General features: G+C 44.6%; 1 long non-coding RNA gene across 1 annotated transcript; it reads right to left on the reverse strand.

Annotated features, from left to right (window-relative positions):
• Nucleotides 1–928: 928 nt before the first annotated feature.
• Nucleotides 929–20,542, reverse strand: LOC137342854 (uncharacterized). Its single transcript, XR_010967368.1, has 3 exons — nucleotides 20,483–20,542; nucleotides 12,947–13,036; nucleotides 929–1,008 (listed from the first exon to the last, which is right to left on the reverse strand). It is a non-coding gene; the product is annotated as an uncharacterized lncRNA (long non-coding RNA).
• Nucleotides 20,543–21,228: the final 686 nt, after the last annotated feature.

Below are 21,228 nucleotides of genomic sequence, written 5' to 3' on the forward strand. Positions count from 1 at the left end.
GTGAAAACAATATTTGCTGTTCCCAATTAAATGTTATGACTCATGTTCCAGTAATAATGAAACCCTATTACATAACATTACTTCAGAGGCATTAGGCCTTTAAAAATAATATAAAACATTGTTGCTCCCTAATATTGATGGGAGAATCTGTTTTGTCTATTTACAAAGATATAACCTAATCTGTAATATCTCAAATGCCATCATGTTACTAAAAAAATCCATACATTGCTTGTGATGTTATGATCAAAATGATGCTGGGATCTTCAAGAAATGACTGATTGAAATTTCCTCCCTAAGAATGTGATGATCTCTTTAAATGTGATTTAATTTCACAAATAAATTTCACAATAAAATTTAGCCTTCATAATTAAATTTTAGCATAACTTCAAATGAGTTTTCTTATCAATTTGTCCTTCTAGTAGGTCAAAGTGACATGAATTAATCCAAACAAATTTAGGGGTAATTTTTTGACTATTTCATGATGTCACAAGGCAGTTTGCAACTCCCGTAGCTTTATGCTGTCTTCAAAATTTAGAGGTTGCATTATTCTGAGGAGCTTTCTTCAAGATTATGGAATGTGGCAAAATGTATTATTTTTATAATGTCTGTGACATTGCAACCTCATGTTTTATTCCTCTTTTCTTAGAACGGCTGCGTGTTAGGAATGACGTAAAACATTTGACCCTTTTGTTTTGCGAAAAATAAAAAATGCTCACACATCCCCTTTTCCAGGTCCTGTTCCAGACTGCCATTTAACTTTTAAAATTTGATTTCCATGCTTCACCGACTTCTTTTAAGCCTCTTTGCAACATTTTGTGATGATCTACATTGAAAAATGTGGCAAAATAAGACAGTACCCAATTTTAAAATTTATTTTATTCATTCTTGGGATATGAGTGTCACCAACATATTGGCCATCCCTCATTACCCTTGAGATGGTGGTGGTGAGCTGCCTTCTTGAACCGCTGCAGTCCATGTGGTGAAGGTACTCCAACATTACTGCAGGCTCTGTGAATATATGAAAGTTACAACAAATCTTCAGGTTTTTCCATAATGCAACAAGAGCTGTGATTTTCTTTTTACAAAAGCACATTTAGTCCTGAAAATAAGACATCTAGTTCCTAGGCTTCATTGCATCACTCATTAAAATAGCACAGTATATGCTGACCTTAGAATACCCTGATAATCAAATGCAAAGTATTTTTTCGATACACTTGCAATATTGACACTACAAAAATTCCCACTTAATGAACATTATCTCACAGCAATAGCACCACTGAACACCAGCATCTGCACTGATAGCTGTCACCTGCAACCTGCACAAAACTGATTATAATGCTCCATTATATTTACAGCATTTATTAAATAGGGAATATCAGCTACCTGAGAGTGATTACAAAGCAGAAATCTCACCGAGGGCTTCAGGTGATCTTATCAACGAATGGAACAAAGTTTGAGCAGTAATTAGCCACCTGGGCCCCAAAATGCAATTACAACTTTGAAATCACTCTTATATGGACATTGATTTTTGAATTGTGTATCTTGGGAAATGGTAACCAGTTATATTCTGGGTTTTGAGTGTCATGGCAGGCATCATCAGACATGATGCATGATAGCGTCCTCATTGAAGAATTAATGACACTGACAGGATGACTACAATGTATGGCACTGTTATTTTGCAGCTTACCACCACGACATCACACAGTTAGTCTATATACTGTAACAAGCTGAAGCAGGCCCAGGACCCAGTGGTCAATTAGACATGCAGACTAGAGCTTGACGTTTAAAACAAGTCAGATTTATTCACCCACAGTAGTTGTGTCTTTATGTGCAGTGATGAACAAAGCAGTACAAGGGATTCCTTTCCAGCATACACCTTCTCACTCTCATCTCCAACCTCCTCTCCTCTCCTCTCCTCAACTGAACTATTTCCCTGCCATTTATCCTTACAGACTGGGGGTCGTCCCTGATTAAAGGCAGTTAAGGTCAACAATTTCTTAAAGCCAAACCACATTGCCTTGGTCATTCTGACATTTTATACAACTTCTTAAAGCTGTACCCCTATCGCTGATACAGAGCTCTCAAAAGCCTTTGGCTCGCATATCGTCCCTCTCTCACACTGTTACAATATATTTTTAAATCAGATAGTTGAATAATTTCAAAGGAACAATTTAATCCCAGGGTTCAGATGATGGTATTAAATTGTTAGTTAATTGCTGTTGTATTTTGTTACATCATCTTAACCCCTCAATTAGATTGTGGCATTGAATTCATTCTCTGGTATCCATTATTCTTTCTGTAAATCTCAGAATTCAGAGTTTCACTAGTGTTGTACTAGTACATTTTTTTTTTATTCGTTCATGGGATGTGGGCGTCGCTGGCGAGGCCAGCATTTATTGCCCATCCCTAAATGCCCTTGAGAAGGTGGTGGTGAGCCGCCTTCTTGAAACGCTGCAGTCCGTGTGGTGACGGTTCTCCCACAGTGCTGTTAGGAAGGGAGTTCCAGGACTTTGACCCAGCGACGATGAAGGAACGGCAATACATTTCCAAGTTGGGATGGTGTGTGACTTGGAGGGGAACGTGCAGGTGGTATTGTTCCCATGTGCCTGCTGCTCTTGTCCTTCTAGGTGGTAGAGGTCACGGGTTTGGGAGGTGCTGTCGAAGAAGCCTTGACGAGTTGCTGCAGTGCATCCTGTGGATGGTACACACTGCAGCCACTGTGCGCCGGTGGTGAAGGGAGTGAACGTTTAAGGTGGTGGATGGAGTGCCAATCAAGCGGGCTGCTTTGTCCTGGATGGTGTCAAGCTTCTTGAGTGTTGTTGGAGCTGCACTCATCCAAGCAAGTGGAGAGTATTCCATCACACTCCTGACTTGTGCCTTGTAGATGGTGGAAAGGCTTTGGGGAATCAGAAGGTGAGTCACCCGCTGCAGAATACCCAGCCTCTGACCTGCTCTCGTAGCCACAGTATTTATATGGCTGGTCCAGTTAAGTTTCTGGTCAATGGTGACCCCCAGGATGTTGATGGTGGGGGATTTGGCGATGGTAATGCCGTTGAATGTCAAGGGGAGGTGGTTAGACTCTCTCTTGTTGGAGATGGTCATTGCCTGGCACTTGCCTGGCGCGAATGTTACTTGCCACTTATGAGCCCAAGCCTGGATGTTGTCCAGGTCTTGCTGCATGCGGGCTTGGACTGCTTCATTATTTGAGGGGTTGCGAATGGAACTGAACACTGTGCAATCATCAGCGAACATCCCCATTTCTGACCTTATGATGGAGGGAAGGTCATTGATGAAGCAGCTGAAGATGATTGGGCCTAGGACACTGCCCTGAGGCACTCCTGCAGCAATGCCCTGGGGCTGAGATGATTGGCCTCCAACAACCACTACCATCTTCCTTTGTGCTCGGTATGACTCCAGCCACTGGAGAGTTTTCCCCCTGATTCCCATTGACTTCAATTTTACCAGGGCTCCTTGGTGCCACACTCGGTCAAATGCTGCCTTGATGTCAAGGGCAGTCACTCTCACCTCACCTCTGGAATTCAGCTCTTTTGTCCATGTTTGGACCAAGGCTGTAATGAGGTCTGGAGCCGAGTGGTCCTGGTGGAACCCAAACTGAGCATCGGTGAGCAGGTTATTGGTGAGTAATTGCCGCTTGATAGCACTGTCGACGACACCTTCCATCACTTTGCTGATGATTGAGCGTAGACTGATGGGGCAATAATTGGCCGGATTGGATTTGTCCTGCTTTTTGTGGGCAGGACATACCTGGGCAATTTTCCACATTGTCGGGTAGATGCCAGTGTTGTAGCTGTACTGGAACAGCTTGGCTAGAGGCGCTTCAGTTTTCATTTGACTATTTGCCAACAACAGGAAATTATTTCTGCCACAAAATCAAGAGGATGCAATGATACAATTAGGAGATAAATCGTCACAGGAAACATTTTATGCAGAATTAGGAAAGACGGTTCCCGTGAGCTTAAATAATATCTATTAGGAATCCAATGCCTGTGGATTTCAGTGACTGCTTGTCTTTCGGACTTGTTCTACTGTCACACCAACCACTATCAGGGCATAACCTATTTCATTCTAATTCTATTAATGCAACTCTTACAGTCCCTGATGTGGAGATGCCGGTGATGGACTGGGGTTGACAATTGTAAACAATTTTACAACACCAAGTTATAGTCCAACAATTTTATTTTAAAATCCACAAGCTTGCGGAGGCTTCCTCCTTCCTCAGGTAAATGTGGAAATGAAATCCTCAGGTGAATGTGGAAATGAAAGGAGGAAGGAGGAAGCCTCCGAAAGCTTGTGGATTTTAAAATAAAATTGTTGGACTATAACTTGGTGTTGTAAAATTGTTTACAACTTACAGTCCCTGGCTTTGCTACTGTTGTTTCACACCAGGGATTAGAACAATGACAATACGCAAGTGTTGAAAAAAACTTCTCACTCCATGATACATGTTACATTGTCACTGTTTAAGAAAGGACACTATAAATCCTCTACATAAAGCTGGGTGTCCCTCATACACTGTCATTAGAACAAACAAACTTCAATAGTACAATAGATCAAGAGACCTCAGCACCATGGGTTAAAGGCCTGTGATCTGTGCACAATGCACAGATAATAGTTCAATAAAATTTAACAATGTAAAACTTATTTCCGACCATCTATTTCCATTAGCACATTTACAGATGTGGCTTCAACTAACCTCTTACTCTCAGCATCCCATTGCTGTTCATTATTTTCAGTGGAGCAGGAGGAGGCCTAAGGTTGTGCATCATGGTGGCGTCAGTTGGGAGGTTAGTCACTTTATGGTAAATGTAAGGAGTCTTACAACACCAGGTTATAGTCCAACAGCTTTATGGTAAGTTTTTTTAAAAATTAAAGATTGGACTATTTTTTCAAAAGAACACTTAAGAATCAAGCCATTGTAAACAGTTAACCTGGAATGTTTGTTCAATTTCCCCAAGTCTGAACTTGAACAAGACCATCACCATATGTTAACCCTATCAATAATAAATTCCGATCAGATAGCTGCGCTCAATATCACATTTTGTTTTCGTTGTGACAGAAGATATCTTTTACATATTGCTTTTGTTTGTAAATTATTGAAGGGGTCTAGGACCCCTTTTTGTATATTAAAAGGGGCCTACCACCTGAAATAGGCAGGTGCTTTGGGCACCCAGCAGTAGTCCACTTTCAAAATGGCACCAGTAATGTCAGGGTTAATGGGGCCTAAATCTACTCACCCCATTTTGAGGCCGTTACCGCCCTGTTAACATCAGGTGCAACAAGTTAAAGTTGCCCCTCTGGCTGTAAAATTCCTATGGCATTCTAAAGGATAAAATGCCTGGAATTATACTGGTAGCTAAATTGTAATCATGTTCTTTGTAACTTGGTTTATTGGTTAACTACAAATAGGGCCCAGAAAAACGATATTCTGCAGTCCATCACTTAATCTGAGATCATTCTCCAGAGAACAGCTTGTGCAGTGGCACTGAAAACACTGCTGCATTATTTAAATAACCTTAAATACGTGTTCAAGGAGTAGAACTTATTATAATAGCTTTATATTAGTCAATATAATATCTATTGACATGCCTGCCAAAAATTCAACACATATAACTGATGGAACTAATGACCATAGTTGACATTACTCGAGATTGCTAATTCTTAATTGATTACCTAGTCAGTTCAAGATAGTTTGGATAAAACGTTCCTGCTTCCTAAAAAAAAAGTACCCTCCCAAATTGGTTTGTATTTGTTCTATATCAGTAAGAATTGCCTAAGCAATAATAATTACATTTTATGGAATTGAGAGTAGTTTACATGATTGAAGGGCAATGCAACGAGATAAACCCTTTTAATTAGGTAGCTTGTGTGAATGTCTAACTGAACTCGAGAACCAATGTAATCCAAAATCTAATCATTTCTGGGTTCAGGATGGCCTGTCCCTTTTTTAAAGCAGGTAGGCACACACTCCCCCTCCCTGCATGTATGCTGTCACTTTGACTATTGTTTCCCCAAACTCATGGTGGCCAGATGGCTGTTGTCTGTGCCTGCCAGAACTGATTTAACCGGTTGATTTAATGACTTAAAACGTGAAAAAAGAAACATGCTTATGTCACTTAGCACATTTCTAAACCCCTTTTCAGATCTTTCGGCAGTTTATATGCCAATGGAATAGAGCTCTGAATCACCCAAACAAAACATCGCATTTTCAAAGCATATTTTTGAGATTTTGTTGAAAGTATCTAGATTTTCCTCAGGATATGGTGAACAGTCCATGATGGAGGGACTGCTTTACACCAGAAGGTCAAACTGTACAGACACAGACAGGGAAAGTGAGTTAATTATTAGGAGTTTTTGAGGCCTTTGCCTGAAAAACAGAAGTTCATTGGAATTGTAAATCAGTTTACACTGCAATGACCCGAGGTGAGATTTTCAAAGTAGATTTGTTTCAATAGTTAGGGTTTTTGTTTTGCTTAGAAAATAGCAATTTGTTCTAACATATAACTGCAAAATACAAGGTTGTGTGCTTATTTTGCAATTCAAATCGGTGTGTATATATTTTCAATCATTCATTGCGGCATGTGAGTTATTGCAATGCTTTTCAAAAATATCTGTTTGTTCAAACAGTAAAATATGGATTTGAAGAGCTGAATGTGAGTTAAAGGATGGGTCAGTGTTGGTAATGAATGGAGCACATCACAGAGTGGTGTACGTGGTCACAGAGTGGTGTACGTGGTCACAGAGTGGTGTACGTGGTCACAGAGTGGTGTACGTGGTCACAGAGTGGTGTACGTGGTCACAGAGTGGTGTACGTGGTCACAGAGTGGTGTACGTGGTCACAGAGTGGTGTACGTGGTCACAGAGTGGTGTACATGGTGCCTATGGGGTCTCACCGTGGCTCTCCATACTGTGATCCCCTCCTATCTCAGGAAGTTGGGGAGCAGATATGAGGGACGATCATAGGTTAAGTCAACCCATTTGAAACCACTTCACTTCCCAAGGCTGATTCAGTAGGTTCTCTGGACATATTTACAGAGAGTGGTACATGGTATGCAAAAGCCTAAAAAGGGGGAGAAAATGATTTACAAAATAAGGAGAAAGTGCTTTTCAATCATTTTTGAACGTACAAGAAAGGGCCTTGCTCAGTTGTGGTTCCCAGCCACTCTCCCATTAGAGGCTGGTTTACGTTTACTCTACTCATGTGAGGAAAGATTATCACAAGTCAACTAAGGTGCTGCTGGCCTGCACTTTGAAGAACTGCTTCCTACATCTGTAACTTACTGGTACGCAGTGTTCATACTCTGTTGGAAGAATCCAATTATCCTGTGCATGTGGAGAAGTGGGGGGAGAAACCGGCCCTTTTTCTTTGCTCGTATGTTAAAATTAATGAAATAAATAATATTTGAGTGTTGAAATGTATTTTATGCAGGCCCAATCCCATTTAAAGTACTAATGACCAATAACCCCCCAAAATTGTGAGGCTTTGCTGGTGCAATGGGGCTTCACTGTGAATGAATCATAGGGGTAAATTTTAACCCCCAAGAACGGGTGGGTTGGGGGCAGGTGGGAAGTTAAAATAAAGCTTTTTAGAGCAGGACTGCATCCTGGCTTCACTTCGCCCACTTCTGGGTTTAACCCAGGCAGGTTTGTCTGCGTGTGGACAGCAGACACCAGGAAGTCCCAACCCCACTTAAAGCCAGCGGGCCGATACTTAAAAGGGCAATGTACCTCATTGAGATCCTTCAGGATTGGAACATTAAAATGAATTTAATCTTACCTGTTCGTGTTTCCCTTCGCTTCCAAATCACGTCAGGTGAATGGAGGCGGGAAGGGCCGGATCCACGAGGTGAGTGCCTTTATTGCACTGCTTGTGGGCCTGGAGGAGCAGGAGTGTTTCATCCAGGGCCAACAAGCCCACCTGGTGTGACAAGAGCCCACGATCGGCCAACCTCCGCCCCGCCACCAATGCTGGACCTTCCCCCCCCCTCCCCCGCTCCCCGATGCTGGATGGACCCTCCCCTCCCCGATACTGGACCCCTTAACCCCCCCCCCCCCACCAATGCTGGACTCTTCCCTCCCACCTCAGTTGTGGATCCCCCTCCAACACTGGACATCTCCCCTCAATCTCCGTTACTGGCCCCCCCAGTCCCCCCCCCCCCCACTCACTTGACCTCTGATTTTTCCCAAGCCCAATGATCTCTCTCTCTCTCCCTCCTGTCCCCTCTCAGGTTTTCAGGCTGTCAACCTGGCTGCCTGGCGCATGGGAAACCCGATAGCTCATATAGTTACCTTCATTTGAGTTGCAATCACAGATTGCGACACACTCAATTTACTTCCGAGTTCCCCACGTGAATATCTGCAGACGTGTGGGGTACCCAGATCAGAGTAAAAATCATCCCCATAGTATGAAGAGCCACGGTGTGACCCCATAGGCACCATGCACACCACCTGTGACATCACGTACTCCACCCTGTGACACCACGTACTCCACCCTGTGACACCACGTACTCCACCCTGTGACACCACGTACACCACCCTGTGACACCACGTACACCACCCTGTGACACCACGTACACCACCCTGTGACCAAGTACACCACCCTGTGACCAAGTACACCACCCTGTGACATCACGTACTCCACCCTGTGACCAAGGACACCACCCTGTGACCAAGGACACCACCCTGTGACCACGGGCAGCACTCTGCGACCATGTACAGCAGCCTGCGACCACGGGCAGCACTCTGCGACTACGGGCACCACTCTGCGACCACGGGCACCACCCTGTGACCAAGTACACCACCCTGTGACCATGCACACCACCCTGTGACACCACGTACTCCACTCTGCGACCAAGTACACCACCCTGTGACCAAGTACACCACCCTGTGACCATGCACACCACCCTGTGACCAAGCACTCCATCCTGTGACCAAGCACTCCATCCTGTGACCAAGCGCTCCACCCTGTGACCACGCGCTCCACCCTGTGACCACGCGCTCCACCCTGTGACCACGCGCACCACTCTGCGACCAAGCACTCCACCCTGTGACCACGCGCTCCACCCTGTGACCACGCGCACCACTCTGCGACCAAGCTCACCACCCTGTGACCACGCGCACCACTCTGCGACCAAGCTCACCACTCTGCGACCAAGCTCACCACTCTGCGACCAAGCACTCCACCCTGTGACCACACGCTCCACCCTGTGACCACGCGCACCACTCTGCGACCAAGCTCACCACTCTGCGACCAAGCTCACCACTCTGCGACCAAGCTCACCACTCTGCGACCAAGCACTCCACCCTGTGACCACACGCTCCACCCTGTGACCACGCGCTCCACCCTGTGACCACACACTCCACCCTGTGACCACGCGCACCACTCTGCGACCAAGCTCACCACTCTGCGACCAAGCTCACCACTCTGCGACCAAGCTCACCACCCTGTGACCACACGCTCCACCCTGTGACCACGCGCACCACTCTGCGACCAAGCGCACCACCCTGTGACCACACGCTCCACCCTGTGACCACGCGCACCACTCTGCGACCAAGCTCACCACTCTGCGACCAAGCTCACCACTCTGCGACCAAGCGCACCACTCTGCGACCATGTACAGCAGCCTGCGACCACGGGCAGCACTCTGTGACCACGGGCAGCACTCTGCGACCATGTACAGCAGCCTGCAACCACGGGCAGCACTTTGCGACCACGGGCACCACTCTGTGACCACGGGCACCACTCTGTGACCACGGGCACCACTCTGTGACCACGGGCACCACTCTGTGACCAGGCGCACCACTCTGTGACCACGGGCACCACTCTGCGACCACGGGCACCACTCTGTGACCAGGCGCACCACTCTGTGACCAGGCGCACCACTCTGTGACCACGGGCACCACTCTGCGACCACGGGCACCATTCTGTGATGTGCTTCACTCATACCCAACACCGACCCATCCGTTAACTCACATTCAGCGCTTGTCAAATTCATATTTTACTGTTTGAACAGACAGATCTTTTTATTATCAGCTCTTTAAACGATGCGATAATTGTTAATGCCAATTAACCCCTCTGGCCCAGAAAGGGAACAATTTAAACTGTTCAAACTCATTCCTGCCTGTAGTAAATTGTTGTTAGAGATTTAAAAAATGTCAATTTTTTTTCTTACTTTTCCTTTCTGTCTCTTTTCTTTCTCTCTCTCTTAATCCAATCTTTCTTTCCCTCTCTTTATTTCTCTTTCTGTACCTGATTTGACTCTAATTCACCCTCCTTCTCTGTTTCTTTCTCAATCCTTAACTCACTGAGGGTCCCGTCATTCACCAAGGTCCCAGATGCTCCATTGCCCTCGCAAAAGATGCAAAGATCCAATGGCATTATTTGGAGCAGAGCGGGACGTTCTCCTGGTGTCCTGGCCAACATTTATCCTTCAACCAACACCACTAAAGCAGGTTATCAGGTCATTTATTTCACTGCTGTCTGTGGGACCTTGCTGTGCACAAATTGGCTGCTGCATGTACATACATTACAACAATAACTATGTTTCAACAGTACTTCACTGGATGTAAAGCACTTTGGAACATCCTGAGGATGTGAAAGGTGCTATATAATTGCAAGTTCTTCCTTTCATGACATCCTTTGGGGTAGTTCTGATCATCTTGTAAAAGAGTTGATGATGAATGTGCAGGAATGGACTTCCAACCTTTTGGCAGCAATGCATGAAGGATTTTCACTATTACAGTGCATCATGAAGTGAGTGGCTAGAGGAGATAGAGATATCTCATTCAGACAGAGGTTTCTCCCATAAAGAGTGTAGGGCAGATTTTCCTGGTCCTGCACCTGAGTGCATTGGATCACCTGGGAGCAGCAAACAGGTCAAGCGGGCAGGGAGGATCAGACACCAGTAAAAGGACCCACTCTATTAATTTAAATGGACAGAAAATTGCGTGGGTCCCCTGCAGCGTGCAATTTTCAGTACCCCATTTTCCCCTACTTGCCGTGCCCAGGTAATTCAATATGCCCAGGCACAGGAAAAGAAAAATCTGCCCCTGTGAAAGAGGCTATCGAGGCCTTGGGCTCCAACTAAAAGGAGTCTGTCGCTGGATTTGCCCGGGAGAGCCATGACAGCAGATCACATTCTTCAGTGGCACTTTGCGATCCGCTCTCATGCATCTGTCACTTGCTTGATGCATCTATGAACTGTCAATTGACTGATCTGGCAGATCTCCTCTGCAGTGGGTTGTAAGGATCTGGTCGTGTCAAACCTTAATATTCTGTTAATCTTCACAGCCACAAGAAGAGCTGTTCTTGTTCAAAAAGATACCTGCAGTATGGCTGAAGTATACACCATGGTTCAATGGCAGCCTTTCATGTGAAACAGAGATGATGAAGACCATTCTTCTCTGACTTGTCCAGAAAGAAGTGTTGGAATCAGTAAATGCAGGTTCTGGGGGTTAGTGATGAGTGCAAATGGAATGTTTCACATGTTCCTGTATTTACTATGCTCTCATGAACTCATCTTTCTTATTAAATCACGGAGGTCAATAGGTACCCCCGAAGGATTCCATCCTCAGTACTTTGTTTGCTGCAAGTTCCCAGTAGCAGCACTCAGCAAGAAGGCATGGCAACCAATGTTAAAATGCAAAAATGGCACCTTCCACAGCAAAAGAAATTAATGCAAAGAGTTAGATAGATGCAAGGCATGAAGATAAAGTTAGAGGAGGAGAGGGGGTGCAGAGGTGGATGGGTCTAGGAAAGGAATTCCAGACAATGGGGCCCAAATGGCTGAAGGCCCTACAACCAATGGTGGGCAAAGGGGACAGGAATGCACGAGACCGAAATCAGAGGAACAGAGAGTTCGGGTGGGGGGAAAGGGGTGGATGAGTTGGAGCACTGGAGGAGGTCACATAGATAGGGAGGGGCAAAGCCATGGAGGGATTTAAACACAAATATGAGAATCCAATTTCAGTATGTCAGGCCAGTGCATTAGTCGTGTATTCACTTTTTATGAGCTGGGACAGAGCTCAGCCAAAACATAAATTGCATGTTGGAACTTCATAACTCCTCCTTCTCAAGAAGTCTAATGCTGTACAGAAGTGCAGCTTTCCTTTAATCGCCTTTTTTTTGTCTGAAAAATGCAGCACGAGGTGACTCGAGTGCCTGTCATTGTATGCTCAAAGTCCTGAGATGCATTCAAAACGGTATGTATATATTTTCAACCATTCATTGCAGCATGTGAGTGAATGCAGTGCTTACCTGCAGTGCTAACTACTTACTTTAGTTAGGGTTAGTTCCAACCCTAACTTTCTGCGGCGAGTTTAATGGGCAATTAACGTGCAAATCCAACAAGTTCTTAACAATAATGGGGAGGCTAAGGGCAAGATGACGTTTTTGCAAAACAAACAACGGAGCGGCGTAAATCGACCAGCAAGTTCTGGAGATTTGCAACTCACGGCATATATCTTTAATCCCCTGAAATTTCTGGCCGATTTGCGCATTAATAACAGCGTGCATCATTAACACGCTTTAATCTTTCCAGCAAGATCCAGCCCATTTTGTCAAAAGGGGTTGGCACACATCATTAGCTGCAACCTCAGACCTTCGCCCTCATGAGACTTCATTTAGCTGCATGTATGTGGTTGCAGCTGATTGAAAGTGTACTGTCTGTCAGTATGGTGAGAAGATGAAGTGTCTCCTTTGCCAAATAGAGAGATGTGTGTCACAGAAGAGCTGCAGCAAGCTGACATTGATATTTATGTGTCATATCAGGTTTAATCTTAATGTTGGAACTCATCCTTCGAGGGAAGAGGCAATTACTAGGTTTAATCAGGTTTAACCTAAGAATCAGAAGGCTTTCTTAAGTTACACAAATTATTTTTATTGAATTTACGAACAATGAATCTGATTACTGAGGTTAAATTAACTCACCCTGTAGTGTTTGTATTCAATCTCCCTCTTTTTGGTGGAGTGTTATAGTTAAACTGTAACTGCGAATTAAAACCTATTTTGGTGATCCAGCTACAAAAAAAGGAACATAATTTTGTGATTAATCATGTTAGAAGAACACATGCTGCTATTGCCACCTGTTATTCATCTCGTTCAAAATTATACATCAGATTATTGTATACTTTGACCTTTCAAGTATTCAGTGTGGTTTCTGAGTGGAAGTAAATGCCTCCAAGCATATTGCACAAAAAAACATAGATGCCAAAAGTTTATAGCATTTCGAGAGGCCACAGTCCTCTTAATTGAGTGAAGATGCTCTACAAGAGAACTTGGGTTACAAAAGAAAACAAAAAATTACAAAACAAAATAAAAAAATATGAACAACAAATAGTTTGAGTTTATTACCATTAGTTTCTGTCCCAAATGTATAAAGTTATTTAGTTTTTCTTTTCTTTTGGTCTTCTTGTGTAAATCAACCAGTTAAGCAGTACTTTCTAAGTTCCTCCGGTAGCTTTTCCGTGCTAGTGTAATGTCCTTCAGATATTTTTAAAGATATTTGACAGACTAGGATAGAAGGGTGCAGCATATTGAGCACCTAACTGAAGATACACCATCATCAGAAAGTAAAGCAATTGTACTTGTGACCAAAATAATAGTCAGAAATTGGAGAATAAATTGGCAGAATTATTCTGAGTGAAACTTGGAAATGCTCAGGGACATTAAATCAGTGATATGCAGATGTTGCAGTAGATTGAATCAAGACCAGTACTGTGATAACAAGTTACTTAGACGTGGTAACGAGACAAAAGAAAAAACTTGCATTTATATAGTGTATTTCATACCCTCAGGCAATACAGTCAATGGAGTACTTTGGAAATGTAGTCACTGTTGTAATGTAGCAAAATGGGTTAGCCAATTTGTTTACAGCAAGGTCCCACAAACAGCAACAAGATAAGTGACCAGATAATCTGTTTTAGTGGTGTTGGTTGAGGGATAAATGTTAGCCAGGACACCTGCTTTTATGTCCACCTGCTTTTATGTCCACCTGATTTTTTAAATTAAAAATATACTTTATTTATAAAATTTGCAGCAATACATACAATACAGTTGTCATATCACATTACAAACATACACAATACAGATTATACAATTTGCAGGTTACATCAAGTACAGTTCAATGAACACATTGTACATAATTACAGTTCATGGCACTCTGGGGTGTCTCATTGCATTATACTCAATACAGATTATTGATTACAGATTCATTACAGGTACATTACAGCAATTTGAATTTTACATTCTGCCCGGGGGGGGGGTTTTCCCTGATTGCAGCCCCTCGGTATACAATGGCGGGAAGGCTCTAAATGGTTGCCTTTCCCCACAGAGCCTTTGCGGTGGCCGCACCCAGCCTCAGTGCGTCCCTGAGCACGTAGTCCTGGACCTTGGAATGTGCCAGTCTGCAACACTCGGTCGAGGACAGCACCGTGCACTGGAAGACCAGCAGGTTTCGGGCAGACCAAAGGGCGTCTTTCACCGAGTTAATGGTCTTCCAGCAGCAGCTGATGTCTGTCTCGGTGTGCGTCCCCGGGAACAGCCCGTAGAGCACAGAGTCCTGTGTTACGGAACTGCTCGGGACGAACCTGGACAGATACCACTGCATCTCTCTCCAGACCTTCCTTGCAAAGGCACATTCCAGAAGGAGATGGGTGACGGTCTCGTCTCCACCGCAGCCTCCTCTGGGACAGTGTGCGGTGGCGCTGAGACTCCGGGAGTGCATGAAGTATCTGACGGGAAGGGCCCTTCTCACCACCAGCCAAGCTAGGTCTTGGTGCTTGTTTGAAAGTTCTGGCGATGAGGCGTTCTGCCAAATGACAATGACAGTCTGCTCGGGGAACCAACTGACAGGATCCATCGTCTCCTTTTCCCGCAGGGTCTCGAGGATGTTACGCGCGGACCATTTACTGATCGCCTTGTGGTTGAAAGTGTTTTTTTGCATAAACTTTTCGATGAAGGACAGGTGGGGCGGAACGGTCCAACTGGACGGAGTGTTCCGTGGCAGCGTGGCCAGGCCCATCCTTCGCAACACTGGGGACAGGTAGAACCTCAGCACATAGTGACATTTTGTGTTTTCGTACCAAGGGTCCACGCAAAGCTTGATGCAGCCGCTCACGAAAGTGGCCATCAGGATGAGGGCCACGTTGGGCACGCCTTTTCCCCCTTTCTCCAGAGATTTGTACATCATGTCCCTGCGGACACGGTCCATTTTTGATCTCCAGATAAAGCGGAAGATGGCTCGGATGACTGTCATGGCGTAGGAGCGAGGTATGGGCCAGACCTGTGCCAAGTACAGCAACACCGAGAGCACCTCACACCTGATGACCAGGTTTTTGCCCACGATCGAGAGGGATCGTCGATCCCACAGTCCCAGTTTCTGCTTCACCTTGGAAATACGCTCCTTCCAGTTTTTGGTGCACGCCTCGGCCCCCCCGAACCAGATCCCCAGCACCTTCAGGTAATCCAACCTGACGGTGAAGGGGACAAAGGATCGGTTGGTCCCGTTTCCAAAGAACATGGCCTCGCTCTTGGTACGATTTACCCTGGCCCCTGAGGCCAGGTCGAACTGGTCGCAGATGCTCATCAATCTGCGGACCGACAGCTGATCCGAGCAAAAGACAGCGACATTGTCCATGTGCCTTGACCTGAGTGCCTCCGCTGCCTGGGATTGTCACCCCTCTTATGCCCGCATCCCTCCTGATGGACTTGGCAAAGGGTTCGATGCAGCACACGAACAAGACGGAGGAGAGAGGACAGCCCTTCCTGACTCCAGATTTGATCGGGAAGCTTTCTGATTCCCACCCGTTGATTGAAATGGCGCTACTGATGTCTGTGTAGAGCAGTTGGATCCAATTACGGATTCCCTCCCCAAACCCCATTTTGGAGAGCACGTCCATCATGTACGTGTGGGATATTCTGTCAAAGGCCTTCTCCTGGTCCAGGTTGATCAGGCAGGTGTTCACCCCCCTGTCCTGTACGTAGGCGATTGTATCCCTGAGTAGCGCCAGGCTACTCCAGCCGGGTACAGCGCAGGTCTGATCGGGGTGAATCACCACCTCCAGGGCTGACTTGAGCCGATTGGCGATGACCTTGGACAGAATTTTGTAGTCCACGTTAAGTAGTGAGATGGGTCGCCAATTTTTGATTTCTTCCCTCTCCCCCTTCCGCTTGTAGATGAGGGTGATGATGCCTTTCCGCATGGAGTCTGACTTGCTGCCTGCCAGAAGCATACCCCCGTACACTTCCAGCAGGTCTGGGCCTATCCAGTCCCACAGAGCCGAGTACAACTCGTCGCTTCCGGGAGTCCTACTCTGCTCAAAGGAACGGACGGCCTTTGTCAGTTCGTCCAGAGTTAGCGGATGATCCAGCCTCTCCCGCTTGCTGTCGTCTAGAACCTCCACGATAGACAACAAGAAGGACTGGGAGGCCGCGCTGTCTGTGGGCTTCGCGTCGTACAGTCCGGCACAAAAGGATTTGCAGATCTTCATTATGTCGGGCTGCGAGGACGTGACCGAGACATCCTCTTCCTTTAGACTGCTGATCACAGAGCTTTCTCTGTGCACCTTTTGGAAGAAGAAACGTGAGCAAGTCTCGTCCTGCTCCACAGAGCGGCCTCTTGACCGGAAAATGATCTTGGAGGCCTCGGAGGCAAAGAGCGAGGCTTGCTGGTCCTTCACCTCTCTGAGTTCCTCCCCGACATCGATCCCCATCGACTGCAGCAGGAGAAGATTCTGCATGCTTTTCTGGAGTCGGGGTGTTTCCCTCTGCCTCTCTCTTGTCTTCTGAACAGCTTTGAGGATGAAGAACCTCTTGATGTTCGCCTTGATGGCTTCCCACCAGTGCACTGGGGAATCAAAGAGGGGCTTTACGGTTCTCCAACCTTTGCAATCCCTCTTCAGTTCCTCAATGTTTCCCGGGGTCAACAGTTTCATGTTCAGCTTCACCTGATGGGCAGATTAGGCCTCAGTTTTAGCTCTCATTCTAGCAGTGCAGCACTCCTTCAGTCAGTCTTGGCTTCGTGATAGCACTTTTGCCTCACCTGGACTGGCACTTCAGTGTGTTTGTGTGTATATATATATATATAGATATATATATATATAGATATATATATATATGTTTGCTAGGAATGGCAAGGTTGCATTTATAGGTAATTTCACTTGTATAGTAATTACCTGAGGTGAACGTGAAGATTGATCTGAATAATCAGAGGCTGCTTGTCTTGTATATTATTCAGAGTACCAAAGTGAATGTTTTATTACCATTATGTTCAGCAATTAATCTAGCAGTAGGTGGACATTGGGGTGCTAGTGATCGTATTTTAATTAGATCTGGCATTATGAGGCCAATTGCTAAACAATAAGATATCTACAGTGGACATTGGAAGAGCAGGCTCTGTGAAAATGACAGTCAAACGAAAAATGTTGATGATGGTACAAAAACAGAGGAGAAATGATTTCAAGGCCTTGAAAATAAAATACGTTCCATTAGATTGTTATGTAGTCTAAGGCCCAATGTGAGGGGAAGAAATGTTTAAAACAAAAGCGTTCAAGCAGATGTAAGATATCAAGAGAGGTGAAGTTGGAGAGGGAAAGCTGAGCAATATTAAAGGAATATTAAGACTAATAAGAATTTATTTGCAGTATATTTGCAGTAAGAAAGAGATTAAACAATGATTTGTCCTCTAAAGGATAGCAGGAATGGAGGAACTAAATTAACTTTTCACAAGAGCAGATTATCAGAGGATTCCAGGCACTGTGAACAAAGTTTCTGAAACATTTAGACTATAATATATTCATGTTGATGTCAATAAAGAAGAACTTTATCATAGAATTATAGAATTATAGAATGGTTACAGCATGGAAGGAGGCCATTCGGCCCATCGAGTCCATGTCGGCTCTTTGCAAGAGCATTCCAGCTAGTCCCACTCCCCCATCCTGTCCCCATAGCCCTGCAAATTTTTTCCTTTCAAATATTTATCCGATTCCCTTTTTAAAGCCACGATTGAATCTGCCTCCACCACCCCTTCAGGCAGTGCATTCCAGATCATTACCACTCGCTGTGTAAAAAAGTTTTTCCTCATGTTGCCTTTGGCTCTTTTGCCAAGCACCTTAAATCTGTGTCCTCTGATTCTTGACCCTTCTGCTAATGGGAACAGCTTCTCTCTATCTATTCTGCCTAGACCCTTCATGATTTTGAATATCAAATCTCCTCTCAACTATCTCTGTTCTAAGGAGAACAACCCCAGCTTCTCCAGTCTATCCGTGTAACTGAAGTCCTTCATCTCTGGAACCATTCTAGTAAATCTTTTCTGCACCCTCTCTAAGGCCTTCACATTCTTCCTAAAGTGCGGTGTCCAGAATTGGACACAATACTCCAGTTGTGGCCGAACCAGTGTTTTATAAAGTTTCATCATAACTTCCTTGCTTTTGTACTCTATTGCTCTATTTATAAAGCCCAGGATCCCGTATGCTTTTTTAACCGCTTTCTCAACCTGCCCTGCCACCTTCAATGATTTGTGCACATATACCCCCAGATCTCTCTGTTCCTGTACCCCTTTTAGAATTGTATCCTTTAGTTTATAGAAACTATTAAGAAAGTCATAGGATTGAAGGTAATTGGGTGTCTGAACCAAATAAGTTAAATCCAAGAGTTCTTCAGGAAGTAAAGGAGAAAAGAGATAGGCATTCAATTGAAATTTTCTGTAATTGTGAATAAATGAGCATTAAGTAGTTTATAATAATCAGTCATCTATGAATAATGCAAATTACCAAAAAGAGTTTGTATGGCTTTAGGAACAAAACATTAAGCTTCAAGTATTTGGTGGTCTTTTTGAGGTGGTTACAATGGGCATTGGGGGCGATTTTTGTCTGCTTTCAATTAAGCCAGTGGGGTCAGAGGAGTTACCTTGGGACCCGTGCAATTATCAGGGTCGGACTGCATGCCGAGTGCCATCACAAAATGCACTCCCCATGGGCAGTTCGCTGATGTGGAGGTGGGATAATCGAACGGTGGGGGTGCTTGTCAGGGCCCTGCGGCAGCATCTAAAGGGGAGGTATATTTATAATCAGGAACAGAAAGAAGCAACACTGTGGAGCATCAGGCAACATGAGTGCAGAACCTACAGCAGCAACTACATAAGCTTTCAAATCCATTAGGGTGGAAAACCCTCAAACGACTGCCAGAAAAATATCTTCAAAAACTTCATCCAGCTTTACCTGACAGGAGCCGAGTTTGGTGGAAATGGCTGCCTCCTGACTTGTACTGCCCATGATTGGTGGACGGGAGCAGGATCTGGTGATAGTCAGGTGGGCAGAGATAAAAATGTCGTTGAGGGTCTAAATTACATCATTTTACCGCTATACATGAAGCTCCTGCCTGTTTGTGATGGGACCTCTAGCTGCCTGGATTCAAATCCACCTGCAAATCAGAATGGACGTCAAGACAGCAATAAGTCAGTGGGAGTACCAATTGTTCCATTTTGGTTCTGCTGCCACCCCATTTTTGAGTGCATACAGGGTGTTATTGAGATGAAAATTGCCAGAGTCTTAAAATGCATGTGATAAAAAAGATATCACAGAGGTAGGTATTTAGAGTGGAGTAAAATAGGAGTTTGCTGATCAGATCGGTGATTAGCTGGACAAAAGAAATCAAACGAAAAGAACCAGACATCGTTTGTACTGGGTGGTAATGCCTGGCGATGGTGAAAGTAATGGTTTATTTTTGCTTAAACTATTGATTCCAATGAGCATCCTCTAATTTAAAAAGGAACAACCGTGACAGGAGAAAAAATACAATAATTCAAAATCCAAACACGTATTTTGCAACCCTGCAGTCCTGCACCTTAATGCAGCATTGATTTCATTTTAAGAACGATGAGAGCAGGGAGCTGCTTTTCTATTGGCAACTCATATATCACTGAGTGGGTGGAAGGCAGCGTGTTCTGCATTCATACTGAAACACAAACACAGGGAACTGCTCACCAACCTCCAACTGCTGCTGGTAAACACTCCTGATGGGGTGGCCAGCTCTTTTCAATCCCTGGAAGGCGAATGTACTGCCAGAAGTGATGTTTTTTTAACTTTCCAAAATTATCTTTTTTGGCAGACTTTCCACTGACTGCATTTATACTGTGCCAATGTAATCTCACAAGTGGTACATAGAGTGTCAACAATGCATTCTCAGCTGATTTACTCTATTTGTGGTGTTGGGTCAGTGCCCAAGACAGCGTGGCATGGATTCCGATAGTATGAAAGGAGCATTATTCTGTAACTTCTTTAAGAGCAAGGGGTAAAAAAGAACATATTTGAACAAAGATCTTATCCTCACTAAATCCAGCTCATGAAGTGCTATGATTTCTAACACAGAAATTACAGTAAAGAATCAATTATTTGAATGGCTGTTGCACTTCCTGCAGAAATCTCTGCTATGCTGTTTGCAGACACAGCTACTAATAAGCTCTCTTACCCGACTGAACTTCAGAACCAGCTACTTGAACTGAACCATCATGTCAGCAGGATTCACGTAACAACAGCAAAAAAAACATTGAGGTGTCCCAGCTTCTGGCAGATTTTCCTGCAGTCCCAGGGTTCCAAAGGTCAGATAAATAACCTTGGCAAAGCATGTTTCTGCTGAGTTGCTGTAAATGTGTTTTTGCCTTGTGTAGGTGATGGAGGGATAATACTTTGCTGTGGTAAAACTCACAGATGCAGACACCATTTGCACTAACAGTTGCGACTTTAAATTTGCAACAGGTTTGCATTACAATTTCCAATGTAAACATCACAAAGACATTTATCATGATTAGAGAGTAAACGCTCCCATGTGTGCGCTTGCTGTGTACGATTCAAGAGGAACAAGCTGTGGCCTTTAGACAATTAACAGACCTCTGTGGGGTTTTTTTTCCACAATAATTCAAAACACAGTACAATCAATGGCCTCGTAATTTAATGGCAGCCGGCTGACCAAAAGTAAATTGGGTTAGAAATAATAGTTTAAATATGGCGAGAGTGCATTGGGTTCAAATCAACGTCTGTTTTAATATAAATTCAAGTTTTAAACAGAGAATTTTTTTTATTCATTCATGGGATGTGGGCATCACTGGCAAGGCCAGCATTTATTACCCATCCCTAATTGCCCTTGAGAAGGTGGTGGTGAGCCTCCTTCTTGAACTCCTGCATTCCGTGTGATGAAGGTTCTTCCACAGTGCTTTT

The sequence above is a fragment of the Heptranchias perlo genome, chromosome 26 (assembly GCF_035084215.1).
Source record: "Heptranchias perlo isolate sHepPer1 chromosome 26, sHepPer1.hap1, whole genome shotgun sequence".
NCBI lineage: Eukaryota > Metazoa > Chordata > Chondrichthyes > Hexanchiformes > Hexanchidae > Heptranchias > Heptranchias perlo.